General features: G+C 43.6%; 1 long non-coding RNA gene across 1 annotated transcript; it reads right to left on the bottom strand.

Moving 5' to 3' along the window:
* Window positions 1-10,424: 10,424 nt before the first annotated feature.
* LOC119016908 lies at window positions 10,425-13,837 on the bottom strand. The gene is made up of 3 exons (XR_005074283.1): window positions 13,555-13,837; window positions 12,201-12,302; window positions 10,425-10,649 (listed from the first exon to the last, which is right to left on the bottom strand). It is a non-coding gene; the product is annotated as an uncharacterized LOC119016908 (long non-coding RNA).
* Window positions 13,838-25,625: the final 11,788 nt, after the last annotated feature.

The following is a 25,625-nucleotide window of genomic DNA, read 5'->3' on the forward strand; positions in this document are numbered from 1 at the left end:
AGCGTGATGCTCCTTTAAACGCGTGACATAAGCAGACACGCAGGGTGCAGAGGGACCTGCAGTAATCTGACCAACACAATTCACTTTGCTCCGCTTCTCCTGATCCTCCCTGCAATTACGTGCGCTGTTCGATCAGGTAGGCGACAGTTTGTGTTGCCCACACACACACACACACACACACAGAAACACACACACAGAAACACACACACCACCTCATGGGTGACGCAAGCCCACACTGCTCGAAACCCACCTGATGCCTACACTCGACTTATTCTGAAGTAGTGAATGGACAAAATAACTATTTAATCATACCTCATCTCTTTCTCTCTCTCTCTCTCTCTCTCTCTCTCTGTCTCTCTCTGTCTGTCTCTCCCACTCTCTTGTTTCTACCTCCTCTAACTTCACCAGCTCATACTTTCTATCTTCAGCCGAGGTGGGAGGACCAGGCCGATGTTTGCCCACGGCTTTCTTAATGACTTTTGATCAAGATGTTCCAGCAGAATTCATTAAAGTCCTAATGATTCTGGAGGAGGTCCAGATGTTGGCTTACGGGCTCAGCTTCACGGCGAAATGGACGAGTTTCATTTCCACTTAATGCTGTTTATTCTGGAGAGTAAACACTGCTCGGGTCCATGATGTGTCAGGCTTTCTGAACTGTGAACTCGGGGAAATTCAGGCATGAGTAATGACGAGGTTCCCTCACTGAAGAAATGATAGCGTGGGCCGCGTGTGTTCACGTGGCTCATAATGACCCACGTGTGCCGTGGTACAAATGCCAGAAGAGACACTGGGAGGTGGGACACGGAGACACAGGAACAGACTCAGTAAACAGAGGAAGTGACATAGAGAGCAGGGAGCACACAGACTGTACACACAAGGGAGGTGGAGATAATTGGACACAGGTGAAACACTTCAGGGAGGGGCAGACAATCACAAAGGTGGGAGAAAAGTAAAGGGTGAGACATGTCACTGGAGGATAAAACGGAAATAAGGAAACCACAAACTCAAACTAACAGATGCTACACAACGATGCAGGGGGGGTCATACCCAGCCAACTGCCCCTTTAATTCAATACATGATTAAAGTTGCACCACTAGGAACCTTGATACAAGTCCTCCTTTGGTTGAACACCTTGATTGTTGCGGTGTCGACTGTGGACCACAGTGGAAACAGCGCATCAGAAGGCACTGGAGTGTTTTTGGTAGGACACAACCAAGGAGAGCTTAGTCTGGAAGCACACCAAGCCTGTCACAAACGTAGCAGCTTAGGCAGGAAACGCTGCTGGTATCAGCGTGTCACATAATAGTTTCACTGGCTGAGTCCAGCAGACCTCAGTGCCAAACACCTAAATCCTGCTGCGTGTTACCTTCACGGCTGCTGCGCTTCACCCTTCACACCTGCTGTTCACCAAACACACACCGCACACTTTCACACTGCGGCTGAAGCCAGAAGCAGCTTGTTCCCAGAGTAAAACATAGAGTCAGCGGTCATCCCTCTGCTTTCAGACAGTCAGTGTATCGCCGCCTGGCTAAGCCTAAGCTGTCAAATTTAGACCCAGTTAACTTGTGTTCGCAGGGTGAGCAGCTTAATGGCTTGTCCTGACTGGCGGAGTGGCAACGCTGGCTGAGAGTTACATAACACCACGTCATGGAACTGGAGGTGGCCTTTCTCTCACAGCTGCGAGACTGATGTTCTTGGAGCCATGACATTTTAAGGCATAATTCAAATGTTATGCCAATGTTCAGCCGCTGGACAAGTTAATTTGAAAGTAAGATTTGTGCTGTCCTCAAAGAACCTCTGCGAGCATTGTGGTGAATCACCGCTGGACTCATTAGACCCGAGAAAAACCTGCCAAGACAGGGTCATCAAATATTTACTCTTTTTTTTCATGCTAGTTGGACTGTTTTCACCTCAAAGCCCAAACTAAACATTCTTTTTTTTAGAGAGAATGCACTCAGTCGGCCCCATGAATAAGTTAGTGCAGGGTTGAGTACTGGAAGCGGTTAAAAGGGCATAACTATGTTCCCTGGTTCTCAATGTATAGCTGTTGTTGTGAAAGGGTTTCCTGAAGGTGAAAGCCATGACTGTGAATAAACTAAGCAGCAGAGAAAAACAACAACACCTGCTTACAGCGATGATGCATGCCCGAAACAATCCTTCCTGACAAGGCTGAGAGCAGGCCTCGGTGCTGCCTCACATGACTGCTGCACCACGGAGCATTAAAATCAATGAATATGTGCATGTGTGTGCTCCTGCCTCTGTGGAAAGTGCTCATACGACCGCCACATCTACCTGTGTGACGTTTAGAAATTACACAACAGAAAATATATAATTGCCTTGTTGCTTGGACTTGAGTCTCTAGAGTGGTAAGGCAGGAAGAGGAGGGTGGATGTGGAGGCGATGGCGGTGGTGGACGTGGTGGGTTAGTTTGTGCGCAGTCATGAGCTGCTGACATTCTTACAGTGTCAGCAACACTTACGGAAGCCCTGAGGGACAAGTGAGGATTTTATTCCTCTTGGTCCAAATTATTTACCCTGCTTCATTAAAAACTTCTCGTTATAAAGTTTAGAAAAATTGGCCACACAAAAAACATTCTTCTGTCAAATTAAAATTTATTTAAAATAAAAGGAACTTTTTGACACCAGTTCTCAAGTCATAAACACAGTAGAGAAAACAATTTTGCTCAGACTTGATGGACCGCCAGATAAGATTTTCCCTCACTTGCCCCTCAGGGCTTCCGTAGTTACTCCACTGATTTAACACATTAAGTTTATTGGTCATGAGGAGTACTACTCAGCCTGAGGAAATACTTTTGAAGCATCCTCTGTGGGTCTGGAGGTCTTTTGTCGGGGTTATCTTGGATTGGGCTTGGAAACAACTTTGTAACAGAAAGCCTTCATTACAAACTGAGGACATAAAGCTGAGAGCTTGCAACATGGAGAGTCCAACAAAACAAATGAATTGTTTTACCATTATAGGACATGTAGGATACAGCATCTGATCTATTCTTGGGACTAAACGATGTTGGTTGGTAAATTGATGTTTTGATTTGCCGTCAAACTCAGGTGACCAGAGCCGGTCCACACTGGGTGGAGGCCAGGGTGGTTGTTGGTGTCAAATGCAGAACTTTCACTCAGGAAGCTGTAAAACCAAAAGTTAATGTTGACCTCTTCTTAATTAAAACCATGATCCTTTCCAAAACTCAACATGAACCACAAAACTACTGCAGGGATTAGCATGAAATTTTACAGACATTCGTGTTCCCCTGAGGATGAACTGTAACAACATCTCTCAGTCCTGCAGTTTATCATGAATAGATCATCAGATGCAGCCAAACTTTGTGCTCAGTGCTGATTAAACAGTCAGCAGGCTCATGGCCTCATCTGAGCCTGCAAATGTGGGTCCATCAAGTTCCAGAAAGTGTAATTCTACTTCAAATCTCTGGAATGCCCCTTTAAGAGTTCAGCAGAGGGGCAATATTTGAAACATACACATCCATATTACAAAGAGTAAAACCTTGAATTTGATCAAACATAAAGGAGAAATCATATCCCAGGAAACACTGTCATGATCCCTTTAAAGGTTTATTTGACACATCAGAGCACTGATAAGGTCACTGTCGGACACGTCAGATCAGCAGTCACTCTCCTTACCCACAGTCACAGTCGGAGACCTTTTGTACATCAATCTGTTCATCCCCTAAAATAATTCTTGTGCGATATAGCTTGGACTTAAACTGCGTGTCAGATCATTTGTGAGTGCGCAGGGAGTTTGGACTAATCCTTTCCCAAAGACCTGGCAGCTTTGCATTTAATTTTTCAGCCCTTGTGCCTTCATCTTTCTTTCCCCTCAGCCCACTTTCTCCCTCCTCGCGCCTCCACACAATGAGAAACAAGAGCAGTGCTGTGCTAAGGATGTCTTTGGCTTTTCTTATCCATGTCCATAAGCTTACTTAAGACAATTAATCTGTCTGGATTTACAGGTTTTAATTTCCCTGGTTGGATACGTAGCGCGGTGACTGTATTGCAGTAAATGCAGGTGATTCAGGGGGTGTTCCTTTTGTTTGCTGTATGTCTTTTACGTATCCGTCTCGTCCTGCTCTAGAGTCAGGACAACGGTAATCCCGTCTCAAATCACACCAGCATTCACACCCTCATACACATACACAGAGTCACAGAGGGGCAATGCACACACTCGGCACAAATACGTCTTATCCATATTCATCGCTCACAACAGAAAAAAAAAAACCCAAACATTTTTATTCAAAGCCAGAGCCCTTTATTAGAAGTCATCCTTTCATGTGAACCTGCTGCTGCTTTCACATCTCTGATCTGTTGGCTCCCATTTCTCATCAAAGAATCCCTCAAATAAAATATCACAAGAGTCCTCACACTGTGTTTCTCTCTGAGTGATGCGCAGACCTGGAAATAGCTTTGACATAACTCACAGATCCACAGAAACAAACAACATGTGCCACCGTGACGTCTGTGTGAAAACCAGCCAAAGGTTCTGCATCTTTATTTAGACGCAAAGGTCATCCTCGCTCCTTTCACTCGTCAGGAATAGGACGGGATGAGGATGGATTAGAGGGTGACGTCATGCATTCACGCTCAAGGGATGGAAGTATGTCACATAGGTTCCTGGAATAAATTAAGCTGAAGGGAAAGCACTCCAGCTGCATGGGGGTGCGTCTGAGCCTTGGCTTTCCTTCTGGTCCGCGGTAAAAGTAGGCTAATCTTTATTAATTAAAGCAAACCCTCTTTAACTCATTTTAGCATCGGTCTCACTTTGTGGGCACTTGTGTTAAAGGGGGAGTTGTGCTAATTATAACAGGCAGAACTCCATCTTGATGTTTTGGAGATCTCCAAGGCTAAGACAGACAACTCTCCAGAGTCTGAGAGGAATAATCAGCATGCACACTGCTCTCCAACACACTACTTCACAGCTCACATCAGCTGCTCTGTAGTAGACCTATTACAGCCATCTGCTTCTTCCGCAGATGGAGGTTTGGCCTTTCACACAAGGGCACCTTGATGGTAGGGAATGCATTGCTCACCTGGGGAGTTGCACCACTGACTTTTACCTTCAGGCTCCAGCTGATGTAACTCACCATGCATCTGACACCGACATGCCTGCAGGATGATCAGACTGTGATGTGATGGAGAAAAATGCACCAGAAGCAAGTACGCAAGGCAGTCATGGTTCAGATTGCCTCCTGAGGGTGATCAGAGATATATTTGCCCAGATTTCTGACAAAGTGTACCACAATTCCCAAACCAAATAACACACATTTAAAGATCTAATGATGAAATAGCTGAAATAAGGTTGACAGCCAGTCAGTCTAGCAGCTTAACAGGCACAGTGGTTCTTTGAGCTAAATGCCAATGTCAACAGGCTATCTTGCTAACAATGGCGTGGATTTTTAGCAGATGCCACACTGCTGTTCAGATGGCCCATTTTTATGAAAACCAGAAGTCTGAAAAATGTCCCACTGGACAGGCTATGTGTGCGACAGCCCATTGTTCCAAATCAAATGGCCATAACTCTGAGGGCCTGTTATTATAAAAATATCTTAATGAAAACACTTATTTTAAGTAAGTTAAGTGTGATCTTTCCCTTCACTTAACCAAGATTTTTTGAATGGGTTTTAGGTTAAATGCCTAAAATAAGGTCTGATGTTAACACAAGCCTGAGAGATTTCCACGTCTTGTTCTACAGCATAAATGATGTCAGTAAATACCCTGCCTGTAAATATTGAAGCTTTGATAAGGGGTGGCTGGGGCTCAGGGGTAGAACCAGCGTCTTGTTATCGGCAAGATACTGAACCCCAAACTGCACCTGATGTGCTGGTTGGCACCTTGCATGGCAGCTGCCGCCATTACTGTATGAATGAATTACTGTAAGTCACTTTGGACAAAAGCCCTAAATGTAAATGTAAATGATGTGTCTTAAAAAATTTGATTCCTAATGCCTTGATTTAAACATCATTACTCTGAACACGTCACTTTAAGTTACAAACTATTCTAACTTTCACTTTCCAACTTAGCTCAATCAGTTCACGTGTGTATGGTAGGAAGGCATTTAGTGAGGAAAATAGTGAAGTAATACACTGTGATGTTGTTTGTTCATAGCCTTTAAAATTAGCTAATCTTAGCTAGCTTTTTACTTCTGCCGATTGCATTCATGATTCAAAAATCATAAAAGTGGTGTTCATCTGTGAGGATTATTTTGCTGAACAAAACATGCACGTATCATAAACTTGTGTTTGCCACAGAGCTCCACAATCCAGTTCAAGAGGGGAGCCAGTGGTGTTGGCGACAAAACACATTATACCTTCAGAGTTTTTCTTTTCTGAACATTAGGCTGTGGTAGCAGTGGGCTTTTGTTTTCAGAATAACAGGCTTTCGGTTCAGTGGGACATTTTTCAGACTAATGGGCTGCCGGAACAATGGCCAGTTCCTGTTTAACAGGCAATATTGGCCATGTTCATCATCACAGTTTAGCTTGTTAGCATGCCAACATTTACCCACTGGCAGTAAGAATGAAGTACAGCTGAGGCTGATACAAATGTTAACATTTAACTGTATTTGGTCAAAGATCAAAGTATTGGACAAAGTGAAATGCTGACCTAACTCTTGGCAGGAAAATTAATAAGCAGATTTTTTAAAAATGTCTTGAGCTAAATTGCATGCAGTTGATAATATTTCAAATACGGATGCTGACGCTGGGAGAAAACAGAAGTAGTCTGATTGCCACAAACAGAGCAAAAAACCAGAACAAACGGACCACATACTGCCATCTGGTTGCATCTGATGTGGCAACATTAAAGTGGGACATGTGAGGGTCCACACGGATCGACTGCAGCCTCTGCTGTGAACCTCGCACTCCCTTGGTGCTTTTGAACTCAGCCACCTAAAAAATAATGGACCACCAGCTGTTTTTCAGTTTGGGGAGCCAGTGACTGGACAGTGGGAGTTTGTGGACCCGTTTCGCTGTATGTGTGTGCTGTGCCCATCTGTTTGTGTGCACGCCCAAATCATATTTACAATGAGTCGCTTTTTACGAGAAAGCACCGCCGGGGTTTTGTTCCGTAATGGAGGTTAACAGAGTTAGGTCTTGGAGATGCTGCTGGGGTCGAGATTAGGCATGATAAACACGCCAATACATCACACACACACACACACACACACATACACACAACTCACAAACACGGCAAAAAAATAATCATGCAGAAATAATAGTTGTAAACCTTGCTGTAGAGTGAGTGCAATTATGAACATAGGAGTGGAAATCTCTCCCTGTGTGTGTGTGTGTGTGTGTGTGTGTGTGTGTGTGTGTGTGTGTGAACATGGGTGCCATATCACCCTTGCCAGTGTGTTGTCGACATAATTTGCATGCTGACTGATGGGCTTGTGTGCACATGCCTGCTATATGTGTTAATTAATCCGTGTTTGTCGGTCACACTCCATCTGCAGAGCAGGCCTATATATACGCACGTATACACCCCTCACCAATAATTTCTACCTAATGAGCATGTGCTTACGTGTGTGATGATGAGTGTGTGTGTGTGACAGAGAGAGAGAGAGTGAGAGAGAGACAGGGAGTCACAGATTGAGCACAGCGAAGGCAGAGTGTGTGGAGTGTCTAAATGACGCAGATCGCCTCAAAATGTGAGTGTCATCTGGCCTTCTGCTCTGTTTGAATGTCAGTGTGTGAGGTCAGCCTCAGTCACACACATATAGACACACAAAGTTTTGGTCAATCAGGGTGCGTTCATCCTCCAGCTTATGTAAGCTCCTGTGTGCCACAGTCGGCACAGACAGGAATAGCCCCTAATAAGGGGCTTAAACGCAGCCACACACACACACACACACACACACACACACACACACACACACACACACACACAGACACACGCTTTCAGATCATTGAATGGGGCTAAGCTTAATATTCCCATGAGAGCGTCATCAATGAGGTGCTCGAATTCAGATCTTGAGTGTTCTGTAATTTGTATTAACGTTTGATTCAATCGTACAGTACGTATAACTCCATTAAACAGCCGCTTGTTGCCAGCCAGTGACTGTTGGAGTGGCAGTGCTGCCCACAGCAGCCTTTATGTAATCGACTTCTTGCAGCCTCATGAGTGATTCTCCCCTTATTTGGCAAACGGCTGAGAATGACACAGCAAAAAGACCGTCGCCATGCCATGTCACTGCCTGGCTATTTTAAGATTACGTCCTCACTTGGCTCCTCATGAGGCGTCTGAGTGTTTTTCATAGTCCTTTTGCTCATTTGTTTATATCTTGTTAATCTGTGTTTGTCTGCGGGCCCAGAAGAGTGGCAGCGCTGAACCAGAGTCTAATAAATGACGTGGATAAGGTGGCTGGATGCTGTTCGGAGTGCATGTGAGTTCATGTGGAGATGTAAACAGATGATGCAGAACTGCGTCCAGACAGTCTGATGGATTCACATTAATCGCAAGGAGTTGGTCTTTGGTTTTCATTGTGTTTCACCAGCTGCAGTTGTTTTTAGGCTAGCCAATGGGAGTTCAGGAGTTGGTGCCACACCTTAGACACACCCCACCCTCTGCAGAGGGAATCAGGTACACTGTAATGATATTTATGACCCACAGCAGGAATTTCAGTAGGTTGACATGGCCGGACTGTAAAATGAAAAGAGATACATCCTGTATTTAATGCAATCAAGCTCGTCACGACAGTCACGTCAAACACATATCAGATGCTTAGATTTGCCTGAAAATCAAATGTGGCATCAATGGCCAAGGTTGGTGTGTTTTAATCATGCCAAACTGCGCCAAACCGTGAACATGTGACAGTTGCATCAATCCAGGTGAGTATCGGGGCCGACTACAACCAACTTGAGTCAGTTTTCTCCCTCAAACAAGCTGTTTGATATTTCTCTCTGTGTTCAGAATGTTTTCTTTTCTAACTAATCTTTAGTTTAAATGTATTCCTATGTGCCTATTTATAACTTTACATATTCGAGATACTGCGCATGCAAACAAGTACTTCCTGCTGCTGCTGTTTCAAAATAAAAGTTGTAAAGCTGGTACAGGAAATGCAATACATTGTATAGATAACAGATTGACAAAATATTCATTAGTGGAGCAATTCGAAGTGTATATTTATAATTATTCTTTCCAGGGATTAGTTTTGACAAGTTTTGTGAGGAATTGTACAATCTAAGTCAGCTGATGAAGAGCTACAAGCTACTTGTTCTTACTGAAGTTGCTGCAGGAAGCTAACCTGGTGTCATCAATCTCAAAATACAGATAACTCTTCAGTCGCGAGTCCAATTTAGCGTGCAGGTGATATGCAGGTTCTTCTAATTAACTTACAGAATAGAACAGATCAGGTGACCTCCTTGTCATGGCAACACAAATAAACAGAAAACAGCTGCAGGTGGGTTAGGTTTTGGGTAACAAACCTGTCCAACGACTCCAGTCGCCATCCTGATTCAAACGAATAGGTTGTTATCAGGCCTCAGCAGAGCTCAATGACAAGCTGATCATTTGCATCAGGTATGCTGGAGCTGCCTCATATCTTATCACCTGGACACATCTGTCTTCCTCAGAACTCAATGGGAAAGATTGATGAATCACCTGCAGGCAAAATTGGACATTAGTCTACATGCGCACAATTTGAAGGCTGAGGTCTTCTTATTTCCAGCAGATTGAAGTGACTGGGTTAGAACCAGCACCATGTCACGCTGCCTTAAAGAAACCATTCCCACTTTGCCAGCACAGCATATCAAAAAGCAACAATATTTCTGTAAGATGGGAGCAAAATGGGCAAGAAATTGATCACAACCAGCATTTTGCAGGTCTCAGGGAAGCAAAAGGATGTCTGGAGAATGAATGCAGTCATAGTTGGAGCTGATGGTAATTCAACCCAATTAAAGCGCACAGCTCATTAAGATTAATCATAAAAAAACAACCAAAGCAGCAAAAAGACAAATGTTTTCCTGTCTCTCCTGCTCTGTGTGGCTGTGGATCGCTACATATGAATGTAATCACAGTATCTAACACCAGCCTCTGTCGGTCAGAATGAAGCAGCTCCAAAAATCAACAAAGTAGCTCAGTGTGAATACTGGGCTGCATGAAAAGTCCACATGGAAAAGGAATAAATCTTCCATTTGCATTTTTCATTTCACATCCCCGCTCTTTCCGGGAGATGATAAGTTAATTGCCTTTGTTTTTATGTGCAATCCAGAGTGTACAATAGTCCTGACATCTTGACAGTGCTGAGGTATGCAGAAAAAGGAAAGGTTAAGATGCTGGATTTGGGGGGTGGGGTTGGACTGGGGGTGGGAGGTGGCCCCGCCGAATAAGAAATGCTATCACATTACCATGCCTCACATGTCCCGAATTAGCATATATCAGATCAAACAGCCTGAGACTCCTCAGTGATTATGCATCCAGGCGGATGTTCAGTTTCAACCCTATTTTATTCCCAATTATCATATCATTATCATAGCATTGCTCCGCGGCTGCTGTGTAGTCAATTTAGTCTACAGTGCACTCAGGGGAGTGGTAGACATGGTGTTGGCAGACAGACTGTCTGCATATCCGTCCGTCCGTCTGTCCGTCCACCCATCCATCCAGAAAGACAAACAGAAAGAGAAAGAGCCTGAAAAAAAGAAAGAGAAAGTGATACAGACGATAGAAACAAAAACTCCTGCTGATGACTGTGGGCTTTGACTTCGCTGTCTCGGTGCTGTAAAGTCTGAATCATCTCCCTCATTCAGGCAGCCCAGAGGACTAAATCATTTCATTGCAAGTAAAACACATGCTTCAAGGTGATATATTACATTTTTGAAGGTGCACTTGGTTTTGGGGAAGTTCTAATCAGAAGAGAAAAATCTTCATTGACTGCTTGTTTTATGTCTAAACAAACTAAATAAACACTCTTTGTTTTCATGACTGAATAACCAAACTGACCTTGAAGAACAAAACTATTTCATACTGTTTTACTTTGTTTATATGTGGCAGACCCTGCCACCCCTTCTAGCTTCAAACAGTGTTCTGGGGACTTTATTTTCCTCTGAGAACAGCTTGTTGATTCAGTTATGGAAAAAAATGTATCTGACTTTGTACTATTACCTCATTAATATCAAAACTCTGAGTTTGAATTTATTCTCTGCTTTCTCCTCACTCACAGCCATTCATAAATGTGATCTGCTGTCTGGACCCTCTGTATCTTTCATAGGAGAGGTCTTCTGGTACGTTCAATCATGCCATACTTCTTTGATGTGCATATAATCTCTGTGAAGCTCTGAGCAAAAAGACAGCCTCGCATGCAGACAAAACTCATTCATCCCCCCACATCAGTGAATCTCAGGCCATAAGTCGGGGGTATGACGATGGGGAGGGGTGGAACGGATGTGGCACTCGGTGTATTGTTTGTGCTTGTGTTACGTACTTATGTCTTGTGTCTGTTTATGTGCGTACTGGTCGCAGCCTTTTGTCCAAGACAAATCTCCCACGGGAGATCAAATCTTGAAATCAGTTAAAGTTTAAATGAGCATGTCGCAGATAAAGCTTTAATAAACTGGCAGAGTTGTGACTGAATGGCCACAATACTGCACCTTAGTATGAAATGCTGCCTTCAAGGACCACGTATAGATCTGCTGCCGTGAGGAAGTTGCGAATAATTTCTGAGTTAAAGTGGCGCAACAAGATGCTCTCGCCATCCTTGACTGTCAAAAACCACTCAACCTGTCAGGAGGGCCGCGGCGTCTGCACCGACTGTGATGCACGGCGTTAATATAAGCGAATAAAGAGAGTCTGAAAGTGCATCCTTGGAGGAGAAGAAAAGAATGGTTTAATAAAAGGACCAAAGGAGAGAGAGTGAGTGAGAGAGAGAGAGAGAGAGAGAGAGAGAGAGAGAGAGAGAGAGAGAGAGAGAGAGAGAGAGAGAGAGAGAGAGAGAGAGAGAGGAAATGGCGGGGAGAAGCGGCGTTCCTTAGAGACAGCGATTAACATTTGATTGGCTGTCATACAGTGAACTCCTGCCATGCTGTCAGGGTCCTTGGAGGAATTATTGTGTTCAATTGTTCAGGGAGGAACGAGGGGGGCGAAGCAAAAAACAAAAGAGAAAGGCGGAGTAACAAAGAAGGGGGGAGAATAGGGGGGAGGGGGGAGTGCGTTAATTAGAAGAGAGAACACTCCTGGCAAATACCTGTCAGGTCGTTTGGCTCTTACGTGGCCATATGGAGCATCACTATCCCCTCACCAGCAGTCCCCATCCTGGATGATGCAAGATGGAGAGTTGGAGAGGGCGCTAAATAGAAGTAGACAGGACAGGAAAGGACGGGATGTGAAACTAGGTGAGGCACGACAAAACAGCAGAGGACAGGAGCAGTTATATAACCTGCCGGGCACCCAAGGGGATTCATGAGGCAGTGCAAGGTGTCAGAATATCCCACAGCACGCCTCTCCTGAGTCAGGATTTTTTCTTGTACTGTTCCAGGTAAAGACAGTAGGGTATCTGAGGGAGGATGAGGAGGGATGCCAGGCCCCTTGTGAGCAAAATGACTGAAATGCATCCCGCTTGTTAACCTGCCGTCCCACCTGTCCGTCTCATGGTTGCAGACAGTAGTGTCTGAAGTTATTTATCTCACTGTAAATACCCAGCTGGGTTAGTTTGTCGGCAGGATTACACAAAAAATACTTAACGGATTTTCACAAAACTTGGATGGAGAATGGGTCTCGGCCCAGAACAGACCCAAATAACTTTCAGTGAGGATCCAGACAAACAGATGGATCTAGGAACTTTTTCTCACTTTCTTTAACACTGAGAGATAGAGCTTTTTTTCTTGTTAAGAATATATATATATATATATATATATATATATATATATATATATATATATATATATATATATATATATATATCTATAGGCATATTTCGGTGGGTGGTCTCCATGAGTGAGGACAATTTTTTTTGCCCCCTGCACCTCAAAGATCCTAGGTCCACTGCTGCTTGTCCTGCAGTTTTGAGATGCTCCCCTGCTCCAACACACCTGATTCAAATGATCAACTCGTCATCAAGCTCTCCTGAAGCCTGATAACCACCCCTTCATCTGAATCAGGTGTGGTGAGGTGGGGAAACATGTAAAAGATGTGCGGATGTTGGGTCGTAGATGAGCTACATTGTAATATTCACTCAACTTTTATATAACTTAATAATTATTTCAGCTACAGCAAATAACTCTAAATGCTGTGCGTATATGCAGCGATGACAGAGAAGCCAACCAGAGGTGGGACTCACAGCTGGAGCGAATTCAGAACACTTCATCTATGAAATTGGGACCGAAACAAAAACAGCAATCCAAAATGGACTGAATCTGGAAAGTGAATTGATTTAAACTGCTGAATGTTTCACAAAGTTTCACCAACACCTAAACTTTACTGTGGCCTCCATCACATTGGACTTTCAAGCCAGCGTATTGTACACATGCATATAAAACCTCAAGGTTTTTTTTTTAGGTTTTACAAAGTTGAAAAAAGTATTTTGTAGTGCAGTTGCTTACCCCTGAGTTTCATGACCATCAGAAGTTAGGAAATGTTCCAAATGCTGCTGTGTAGTCCACTCATGACTACAGTTTTCTGTGGTATTAGACAGTATAAGCCTTGTGATGTGCCCACTGTAACAAATCCATAATTGTGATCCTGCTCGTCACCGTGTCTGCTGTAATGCTTTGTGTCAGGTGAAGCCAAGGTTTCAACTGTGAGCCTCCCGATTAGCACTCTCTCTAAATCGATGGCACCTGTACGGATCCCCCTGTGAGGAGGACGGATGAGTGAAAGAATGAAGGGAGAGGGGAACGCAGCTCGCTGTGGTGGCTGACAGATGGGAGAGAGAGAGAGAGAAGTTTTGTCGGGAGTGGTGTTTCATGTGTTCACTGTCTGGGGAATCCATTTATAGCGCAGTCAATCAAAAATATAAAGCAGCCAAAATCCATTAAAATCAACACATTCGTATTGATTTCCAAGAGCAGCGGGTGAAAAGCTGAGTGGGCTTTGGTTTGGAAACAGTGAGCTTTCATCTGAAACATGTCAAGAACACACGCAGACATGTCAGAATATGTCATCATCATTCTTGAAAGATTGCTCCGTGTCTTAAAAAACTTCTTCCATCGGTCCCGAACAACACTGTTTGTTACATAACGCCCGTGTCAGCATGTTATCAGCTGCATTTCATTCCTTGTCCTGTTGTGACAATGGATGGAGAGGGACACAAAGCACTGCAACAGCGCTTGAGTAAAAGTGAGTAATACTGGATATATTATTCATTCTACATGAGGTGAATATTTCATGACCTGCGAGTAGAAACTGCCCAGAGATTCGTTCAGAGTCTGGGTCAAAACTCAGTGGAAATCAGCCTCGTCTGAACCAGAAAATCGCATCTGCTGGCGTGTTTTCTGTCTTTCCTGTAAATCTCACCCGGACGCGCTCTCCTCTCTCATCTCCTCATGGCAAAAGAAGCTCCAATCCCAGTGATAAGCTGGATTCGCCCGAATAGAATGAACAGCTTATTGGCAATTTATGATGTTTTGGTTATTATGTTGCTGGAACATCCAAAGCCCTTCGGTTGCTTTTCTCACCCCGGCCTTGGTTATAAACATCAGCTCTCCACGGCACATCGGTAATACAGGCATCACTGGAGAAAGATGCAATGCACCCACTTTGCTGTACTCACTGAAACAGAGCGATTCATTGTCTGTGCTTGCCCACTCCAAAGGCCTCCAAGTTTTATGGAACAGGCTGTGCTTCTTTTAAACAGAGTGGTAGCGCTGCCTCGACTCACTCAAACACCATGGCAGCTAGAACGGCACGATCCCATTCAAGCACATAATTCATTCCCATTTTCACATTCCTGCTGAAAGGACAAATGGAGCGGCGCGTGTGTGTTGAATATTCTTGGAGGTTCCGATGAAATGTAAGGTTAATGAATGATTTGTATCTTCTGGGGCTATTGACATCCCCGATGACCTCAGGGATAAGCTGGTCGTGATTTGGCAAATCCGGAATGAAAGTGAAAATGTTCGATTTAGCAGTTAAGTGCATCGGCTGTGGATGCCGGTGCGGAGCTGTTTTGTTTTTCTGGCTGAGTCAAAACAATATGACAGGAGTGGAGATGATAAAGTATTTATTTTCCTCTCAAGGCCCGACTACTCCGTCTACCTCTCCTCGAGGTTGAAAGCGAAAAAACAAACCAAAAAAATCACCTCTTTTAGTCATGACTTAAATTCAACATGAAGCTCTTCTTACAGTAAAAGCGTGACTGCTGTACAATATGATGTCAAAGTATCTGCTGCACTGCAACATGGTGCAATTACATCTCAGCTTGTTTCACCTGTAGCCTCTGTATGTACGCCTCTCTCCACCGGCTTCCATGGCAACTGGTCTGCTTCAGGAGAAGCTAATGAGCATTTAATTCAGCAGTGACGAAGAATAAGCGATGTAAATGTTAACCTTCAGTTTCCCTGTGAAGAGGAAACACAGTATTTGTGTGGAGAGGTGGATGAGGTGTGGAGGGTTTGGTAACAAACAGAGGTGAAGGAACCAACAAAATTGTGTCTACTTAAAAAAAACTGTTAGTCAGAGAGGAGGAGCTGGTACGTTTCTGGGCTGTTAGATGAGTGGAGTCATTCTTCCATTCCCAGATTTATATGGCACATGATGGGAACGTGACAAAGGGTATGTTCCTCAGTTCTACGTGTGTGCTCTCCCACAGGATTCTGGGAACACAAGCCTCCTGCAAATGGAACTCGTGAGCTTGTGGTTGAGACACGGGAAGTCGTGTACATGGTACACCTGCCGTTCAAGTGATTAAGTCCCGAGAAAACCGCTGCTAGGCAACAGTGTCTAAGGGCTACTGAGGCTAACAATTTAGCACGCTAGCAAGAACTTAATGCAAGAAAGGCAAAGGCATAAAATAAGATGAGACTATTGGGAATATAAAGATTTTCCCTCTATATTCCCTTTATACTACTAACAAGAGTTAACTTACAATATATTTCTGAAACCATTAACTAACTGCATCTGTACAGATATCATGAAGGGAGGATCCAAACACAAGACACACTGAGGCAGGCAGGTGACAGTGACAGCACAAAAAGGGAGCATTATGATGAGGCAGATGTCCAACAACCAGAAAATCCCAAATCCAAAAATGCAAATACAAAAGGCAGTCAACAAAAAGCTGGCAACAAAAGACAGCAAAAGCAGAGCGAGAGGCAGATCTGAGAGTGACAGAAGTCCAAAAATTACAAAAACTAAATAAAGTACAAAACCTGGGAACACATGCAGGAAGACAAGGAACAAAGGACTGATGCAGGGAGACAGAATAGACTGAGAAAGAGTAAGAGAAAAACAGGATGAAAAGGCAGGGACCAATTAATAAATGGGGTACAGGAAAAAAAGGTGGTACAATCACAAAGGGTTGAGATGAAAAGCAAAACGTGACACAAACACATTGCGAGGGTGTGAAAACCACCAGACGGGCAGGTTCAGATGGACTCTGGTGAACTTGGTAAATAAAACCACATTTGAAGGCAGCAATGCACTCCCAAGTGAGTTGGCTAGGTGTTTGTAGGCTAAACATGGTACCAGCAGTAGGTTAGATTAGCTTAGCTTAGTTTAGCGTAAAGACCGGGAGCCTCCTAATACTTTCCTCAAGGGTAAATGTTTTTATACAGATTTAAAAATGTGAATCCTGCTAATAACTTTGGTCCCTCCTTACGTTAATGATGGAACATTCTTTAAATGATGCGATCAGAGGAGAGGAAAACAAAAGGTTTACAAAAATGTACTACGTTTCTATGTGTACAATATATTTACGTAACTGAATGTATATGTTTTATTGTTTGTGTAGCGTAAAGGACTTTACAAACTCTCATTTCGTTTGCAAGGTTTAATGTATTGGACTGTTTCTGTTTCTGTTCAGGCTTTATGCTAAGCTAAGACAGAGTTGCTCATCTAATTCTGGGCAAAGAAGCAAGTTTCCCTAAACTGTTGGCCCCTTATTGTTTAAAGAGAGAGCATCACATCTGACAATGACTGCGGATACATTTTCTATCAACATGTTGCCTTAGAGTCTGAAGGTTCTGGGTGAATTTTCCGTGCCTTGTTTTTTATTAGAGGCAATACATTTTACGGTAACCATGGAAATTTACATCAAAAAGTTGATGTTCCCCAGGGGAAAGGAATTGCATCAGATTCAAAGTATCCACCAGGCTCGACTTTTCAAGCTACTGTGTTTCTCTGAAATCCATTATTTATGGGGCCAGATCACACTGAGAGTCTAGCCATGCTTATTCTCAACATATAAAGTGCTATGCTTCTTATAAATGGAGCAAAACCATTTTAAATAAACCCACATCTCAGATTGTCTTTGAGGTCTGACTTTGTTTTTTGTATAGTGAATCCCAATCTGGCTGTTTGATTGCTGCCTCGTTTTGTTTACTTTGATTATCTGTTTTTTTTATGGATTCTTTTGTGCTCATGTTCCTCCTGAGACAAGAATCTCAATTTGAATGAAAGCACCTGATGAAATAATGAAAAATGAAAGAAAGCAAACACTAGGATGAGGAGGCGGAGGAGGAGGAGGAGGAGGAGGAGGAGGAGGAGGGAGGGCTGGAAGATGGAAAGATATTGCAAAAAGAGTGACACAGTCACTCTCATCATGCCAGCTGAGGTTCAGTCTGTCTAACTGATTTGGCTCATTCAATAGAGGCTTGACTGGTACATTGCAGCTTGATGGACAGCTCGTTGGTGCTATCAGCTGATTTTGTCCACAGGCCAAACTATTCTGGGTGGGCGGGTCTTATCTCTACAACGGGGAAATAGAGTGCAGTCGATAGCCCTTACAGGAACAGATATCCATTTTGTCTGACTCGCATCTAGATCCACGACAGACTGAGTGTGTGCTTTGTGTATGTGCGTGACGGGTGTTTACTGACTTGTAAATGAACATTGATTCCTTAAACTGTCTACCCCAACAATCACTTACCAGTTTGCACAATAAAAGGACTGTCAAGCGGCGAGAGAGGGAGCGAGACAGAGAGATAAAAGACGGAGCATATTAAAGCTCCAAATTAAAAGTCTGACCCTGTGAGCTCGCCTTCACTTTATCTGCGATCGACCATCTTAAAGTGTTTCTGTTTCTAAATCACACAACTGCTCACTACTGAAGGGAGAGGACATGGTCCGGTGCCAGCCACTTAAGGATTTGATGTACAAGGAGTGTCAGAGTCATCAGTTGTTAATGTTGCGTCGAGGTCGAGGACGTATGGGCTTCAGTCTGCGACGTCTAATGAGATTACATCACATTATGAGAAAGCGATCAAACTATATTTCAAGTGGTAGACTCTGTTGTTGGTGGATTAGTTCTGTTATGCTTGATCTGTAAATTATTTGATTATTTTACCTAAATATTCTGATTGTTTTCTTGATTCATCTAATAATCATGTCAGAAGTGTCTAAATAATATAATATATAGGTAACATTCACATCCATGCTGCTTCATCTGTCCTACCACCTGCCCAAAACACAAAGCATATTCATGTTACTGTCATATGTAACAAAGGATAAATATAAAAGCTCACACTTTACATAATGCAACCATTCACCGTGACACAGATGTGATGGATCTGCTTGATAAAGAACTGAAATGAAAGCATAATTGATTATTTACATAATCATTTAAGCTGTGCGAGTGAGGCCAGTGGTGAGATCACAGATCACACAGGTTTCAAACATGTTAGAGAAAATTAACTTGAACTGTGAACTTCTCATTGAAACTGTCTGTTGGACACATCAGTCCAGTTAACAGACCGACTTCCTGATTCAATGATGACCTGACGACCTGGACTTGTATCTTAATTCATTAAAGTGCAGCACACTCAGCTCACTTTCAGGTTTACTTCCAAACACACTACAATTTGTAACTTGTAATTGGGAAAACATAATAATGTCTAGTTTACAACCTGCCTGCATGTCTGACCACACGTGGAGCTATTAAACACACCTGATAATGCATGTTGGTTAGACGTGGAGTTAAAGGTCATATTGTGACATTTAGTGACGTTAGCATTAGCAACATTAGCATTAGAGAGCCAGCGTTACAACAAACCGGCTACCACTTGAGGGGACAGATAATTTGTGCAATAGTGGCATTGTGGCTTGAATGCAGTAGAAGGGGGGAGATGCTGAATGTGATCAGTAACACCAGGTTCACCTTTGAGAGTTGCAATTTGGTCTGTCACTAGTTATTAAAGTTCCCCGAGGTCTGTCTTTCATAACACAGCTGAGCACTGCCATTGAACCCAGTGTGGGAGTGGCGATGTGGAGCCAGGTTGAGTAATCCATGTTGACTCATTCATTCCAATGGCGGGCGTATGGTCGTCTTGAGTCCTTGTATGAGGAGTATTAGTATGTATTGGGGAGTCCAGCTGGTTATGGAAGAAGCATGCTGACAGCTAATTAGGAGACTCACTGGTATTGTGTTCCACTCTGAACTTAGCTCTAATCTGTCCTTTTGTGTGAGTGCAAAAGTCCTCCAGTCAGTGACTTAGTGGATGCCCTTAATTGGTTTCATTAATACAAGTCTATCACATCTCAATTGCTGATGACAGAACCATCTGATTTAATAACGGGTTTTTATTTCATTGGATAAAAATAATGTCCTACTGCACTGCTGATGGGGAAAAAGCCTCCAGGAATTAAATCGAATGTAGATTTTGGTCTGTTTTTTGAAAACATCTGAATCCATCAGTATGATACCAGTGAACATGAAAATGGGTTGTGATGAAATTACTTTTCACCTTTCCAAATCTGTTTTCCCTCTGGCCAGGATTTAAGCCATGAATATACATTTTTTAGATGGTTGGGCATTACCCTCTGCCCCTCCGCCTCATCCTCATTATTTGGGAAACCTCCATCATTGTGGGGGTGTATGAACATGAAACAACATGAGAGGAACTCTCCTCTCATCTCTGCCCACAACCTCCCCATGCAGCGGACACCATATGCCACACAAACACACACACACACACACACACACACACACACACACACACACACACACACACACACACAAGCAAATGTGCTCAGGCTACGCCCTGGGGTTCGGTGCTTAGGTGCAATTTTCTCAGCATCAAGATAAGCTTTCTGTCTTGTCGTTGCCATAACAACTCGACGTGGTGACCGGGCAGCGGGGGGAAGAGTAATGAGGTGTCACGATACCACTGCGGGTTACTGGTGACCCCTGACCCCCGGGGCCAGTGAGAACACGGGGACGAAGGAAAACAAGGGCTGGCAGTAATCATCCCTCTGAACCTAATCTCACGCCTGGCTGTTTAAACCTCTCTAACTGTATTTGGGAACACACAGGAGCCAGCAGGGTGGAAGACAGGCCAGACACAGAGGAAGAGGAAGTAGATTTAGGGAGGAAAAGGTTGCCACTCACCTCAGTGTTTTGGTATCTGTTCGTGTTTGAGGTGATGGATTCTCCACAGGGTCTGCGGCGCTGACAACTGCAGCAACAGGGAGATATGTTCTTGCAGCAAAAGTTTGATATTTTGGGAAACAGAATACTTTCATGTCAAATTTAGTGGCATCTAGCAGTGAAGTGAACAACTGAACAACACCTCGCTCGCCCTCCCCAACGGTGCTTGCCAAAACAACGTTGTTTGGTTTGTCCACTCTGGGCTACTGTAGAAACATGGCGGCCCTGTTGAGCAGAAAGGCTAACTCTAATGTATCAAGAACACAACAATTCTTAGTGTCTGGTGATTATACACTAATGAAACATACGTATAATTATCATATACCCTTCTGCCAATAGATCCTCCTAAGTCCTCTAAAATCTTACACAATGGAAAGTTTAACATTAGGCTACATCCAGCAGCTGGTCAGCTAGCTTAGCATGATGGCTGGATCTCTCTAATGCTCACTCTTTAATGCTTTATGTAGAATAATGCCTGACGAGGTGTCAGTTATCAGGAATGAATGGACGACTGTTTACTGCTCCATCAAACAGGACAAACCTTTTAACTGCCTCGTCAGTGGGAAATGAACTAGTTCCCTCAGACTAAGCTAACGTTATGCTACCAAGATTAAAACTCAATAACAATGCGTACAGTTCACAAACAGTAAATCTAATTGGATGGTATGTTCAACAACACCGCTAGTGGGTTGCAACCACATAACCCCCTCTTGAATTCTAGGTTTGGTGGACATTGAAACCTTAGCAACTAAGCTAGCAAGGTTGCTAACAGACAGTTTTTTCCCCCCTCAGTTTCTCAGGATTAAATTAAGTGATGTACAAACGGGATAACAACATGCCAGTGGGGAGTCCATGTCATGGAGACAAAGAGAAAAGAAAAAGAGAAGCTTTTTGACTGAGTAGTGCTAGCGTGTCCCCAGCTCGCCAACCACATGTTTTGCAAAGACATCTGAGCGTTCCTTTGTTTTAATCCCCACCGCTCAAATCTGCTTGTTCCCCTGCTGCAAAGAAGCTCCAAGCAGTCTTATTACTAGAACTTCAAAGCCAGTTTGGTATAAAAAGGTGACACACTTAAACATACGCTCATTCTGCAGCGTGACAAATTCACCACAGGGAAGCGGCCTCGGTAAAAGAGGACAAGTGTTGATGCAGCTGGTGATGAAATGAAACTCAGACATCCTGATTATGTACACAACCCAGAGTGATTCCTGTTCTTTTTCTTGTGGATGCATGCTTCCCCACCCCCTCTCACTCCTTTAGCTACTGTATCTGGGTCAGTGTGATAGACAGACAGAGAAAGAGCAGGGTGACTCACGAGTGTTTTTGGTGTTTAAACACTTGTGTGTGTGTGTATGTATGTATGTGTCTATGGTAATGGGCCGCTCCTGGCCTGGCATGTTGGACAGAGCTCACTGCCTCTGTGACACACTTCTTGTAAAAAACGAGCTTTTTCACAGTCCCCGTCTTCTCAGAATGTGTTGCACGTCAGCCAAAATCCAACGGACAGCAAACCGTGTGTCTGAATCCTGTGCATGTGGATTTGTGTGTGTATAGATTCACATCACATTTGAGAAACCCTTTGGCTGAAAGAAAACATCCCAGACCTGTGAACGCAACCAGGTTTTCGCACTTTGGCTAGCTGCCTAAAGTCGAAAGTTTCATTCTCAGGTGATGTTTGGTGTGTCGGGTCTGTTTGAGTGACATACCTGGGAGTGTTCAAGCCAGTTCACCTGCTTGTGTCTTGACATCATCATCGGATCATCTACAAAGATAGGCATCACTTGAATCTGTTGTAGTCATGTATGAATCCCTCGGCTGCTGTTTTCAGTCAACAAGAAAACACTTTAAAGCCTCCTGTCAAACCTTTAGGGTGAGTATTACTCAGCAGACAATTGACAGACGGGGTCTGTGACTTACCGGATGTAGACTGTGGGTATGACCCTGCAATTTGATGCCTATTTCATGCAACACTCTCCTCCTTTCCACTATCAGCTAGTTAGTGATTTATAAAATCCCTGTATCTACTGGAAATATCCAAAAGCTTGGAGCTAGCAACCAACACACTGAAAATGTTAAGTTGCTCTAACCTTAATCTCATCACTGCCAGAACGAACGTAGGTAAGCTAGTAAGCTCTTAACCTTACTTGAGTGGGGACTTTTAATTGTAATGCCAGGGAACACCCCCCCAACACTGTTTTATAGAGTAACCTTTTGTGCTGTCCAAGATGATTGTGGTGGGTTTAGAGAAAACTCCACCAGGATGTAGGGATTGTGAAAGTGGCAATCTTCAGGGCTGTAAAAAATAAAACCGACGTGGAAGTACACAATACTGCCCTTCCTCGAAAGGCCTCTTGAGATTTGGCTCCCAAAGCAATCCCTATAAGACCAGTTGTTAAAAGCCCAGCTTTACAGCAGAAATGAGCATGTTTACAGCCTGGTACAAACAATGGTTTTGGTCCCTATGGCTCATTTCCCCACTTATGACATCTGTTCAGGGGTGAGTGTTTATTCAAGCCACTATTTTAAGTGACTTAAATGTACACATAATGCCAAGTTTTTATTTCAGCTAATGTGAGTCACTGATCTCGACCTCTCTGCCATGTTTTTGATGTTGGTGCCTTTCGGATATTTATTAATGCAGATATTGCTGTGCGGTTAAGGGGATTTACAAGCGACCCTGTTATCGTTAATCGACAGACAGCTGCTGCAGCCAGTGACCTCTGGAGACAGAAGCCCTGGGCAGAGCCCGGAGCAACTGGAGGAACAAACACCCATGGTTGAGGAGAATGCTTAATGTTTAACAAATCTGGCGGGGGATACTTTGGTCAGACACAAAGCGGAACAAAAACACAGACGCGCAAACCTTGCAGCTAATATTTATTAAAGGTATTCTGGGGATTTGGGGACGAACAAACCCGTGGTCAAACTCAAACTGGTAACTTGAATAAACCAATCAAACCATCAATCTCAGGTGCCTGGTAGCTTCCAGACAGCTGGGCTTGTTTAACTAACCTTTCGCACTTTGGCTCCACTCACCAAACACCTCTTTGCCCATTTTTGACCAGCTGGTACTGCTAAGATGGCAACAGCCAGGACACACATCTTCAGCCACATTTTGGCTTCTCAGAAACCTATAAGTAACATCACTACTATTTCAGACAGTCAAGTAATTTCACCAGCGCTTTGTAGACAGGCCTGTCTCGGCAGCACTCACCCACCATAGCAAAACATGTTCATACTGCGAATCTGATATTCAAAGTGCTCTGACAGGCTGAAGATGCAGTACCGCCGTGGGAAAGGAGCAGAGCTATATGCTGGGTGCAGATCATTGTGCCTTTTAACTAGACGACAGCAGAGGAAAGTATTAAATGTCCAAATGAAAGAAGTAATGTTCCAGCAGCACTTGAAGGTTGTGTTCCATATGAGTCCCTATGTGGGAATATCAAATAGTCTAACGTGTGATAATGTGTACCCAGATAAAAACATTACACAGAAACACAAACCCCCCCCAAAAAAAGTTCAAATCGTGCAGCATGTGGGTTGGCCTGCGGATCCAGAGTTCACACAGTGATAATAGAGTCATTAATATTCAGCTTATCGTGGACTAATTGAATGCTAATTATGTTGATACCATCTTTGTGTCTCTGTGATTCTTTGTCACACTACTTTCTCTGCTTCCTGTGCGCTCATCTTCCCACCTTTGATCGCTGCTCTGTTCCTGTCCTCGTTCTCTTTATCCTCTCCTCTCTTTTGTTCCAGCGTATCCTTGTGAGTCATCTGAATCAGAGATGATGCTCTCTTTCTCTCCCTCTCTCACTGCATTATTGATCAGAGCAATCTAAGCAGACTCAACCTCGTGACGGTAGTGCGTGCACACACACACACACACACACACACACACACACACACACACACACACACACACACACACACACACACACACACACACACACACAGAGTGGTTTGAATAGCCTCTCCTCCTCCCAGTCCAGATTTCTGTTAGATAAGACCATTAACTGAGCCAAGAAATGGAAGAAAATGTAAACTTAAAAGGTTCTCCGTGTACTGTACAGTGTAACAACATCCCCCCATGTCATTCGTATGCAGGTGTTCGTGTGCAGCCTTGAAAAGAAACCACACCTGGCTGATGTCTATAATTCAACATTTGATTACATCCCGGTCTGCTTCGAGTGTGTTCTGTAGGGGAGAAAATCAATTTCATTGTCCGCGGCTGTAATGAAAAGCTTGAAAGTGTTTTTTTTTTGTCAGGGCACCGCAGAGAAGCATTTTACTGTGACGCTGTTATATATGGACATTTCGCTGTTTTGAAGCATTTCTTTACATTGGATGGTGGGGAACAATATTACTATGTTTTGACTCCAATGTAAACAGCAAAGCCTGTAATTTTGTTTGTAAAGGGCTTTGAAATGCAGGATGAGCCTGCAGCAGGGGGTGAAAAAATGTTGACACCCTGTTGTGATACACACTCCCAACGCATCAAACACAGCAGCAGAAGCTGTACATACCACTCCTGTGCCACTTCTTAAATCACCTCTTTAGTGCAGTAGTAAAAAGAGCAAGAAAAGTCAGAGTCGGGTGGTTGGGGCAAAGATGTGTCGTTAAAACCTGGATACAGTGTTGGAGGCGAAGCCTCATTAATTTACATGAAAAGTGTTCAGTGGTGCATGAAGCCAAAAAAAGCTTGACATCCCAGGTAAGACAATTACCAGATCTTCCGCTTTGTGGGGCCCATAGACTGAGTGCACGAGAGACTTCGACTGGCTGACTTCTGGTTTAGTGCCGTCTAACTCCAAAAAGATAAAATGATTGAATCGAGCAGCTCTTCTAGACTTTCCAAATATTATTTTGCCTAATTGCTTAAATTATGATAGACAAAACAAAACAATTGCTAACTTGGCCATTTCATTTTCTTGCCTAGAAAATCTGAAAGCTCTGAATGTTCATTTTATGCATTCCATGTGTTTTCTGTGTTTTTGTGGTGCTTTTTGCTCTGTTTCCATTCAGCGTCCTCGTGCTCCTCCCCAGTCTGCTTTCCCTCCACACCTGCACTGCGTCACCTTCGTCAGCCCA

Source organism: Acanthopagrus latus, chromosome 3 (assembly GCF_904848185.1).
Source record: "Acanthopagrus latus isolate v.2019 chromosome 3, fAcaLat1.1, whole genome shotgun sequence".
NCBI classification, from domain to species: Eukaryota; Metazoa; Chordata; class Actinopteri; order Spariformes; family Sparidae; genus Acanthopagrus; species Acanthopagrus latus.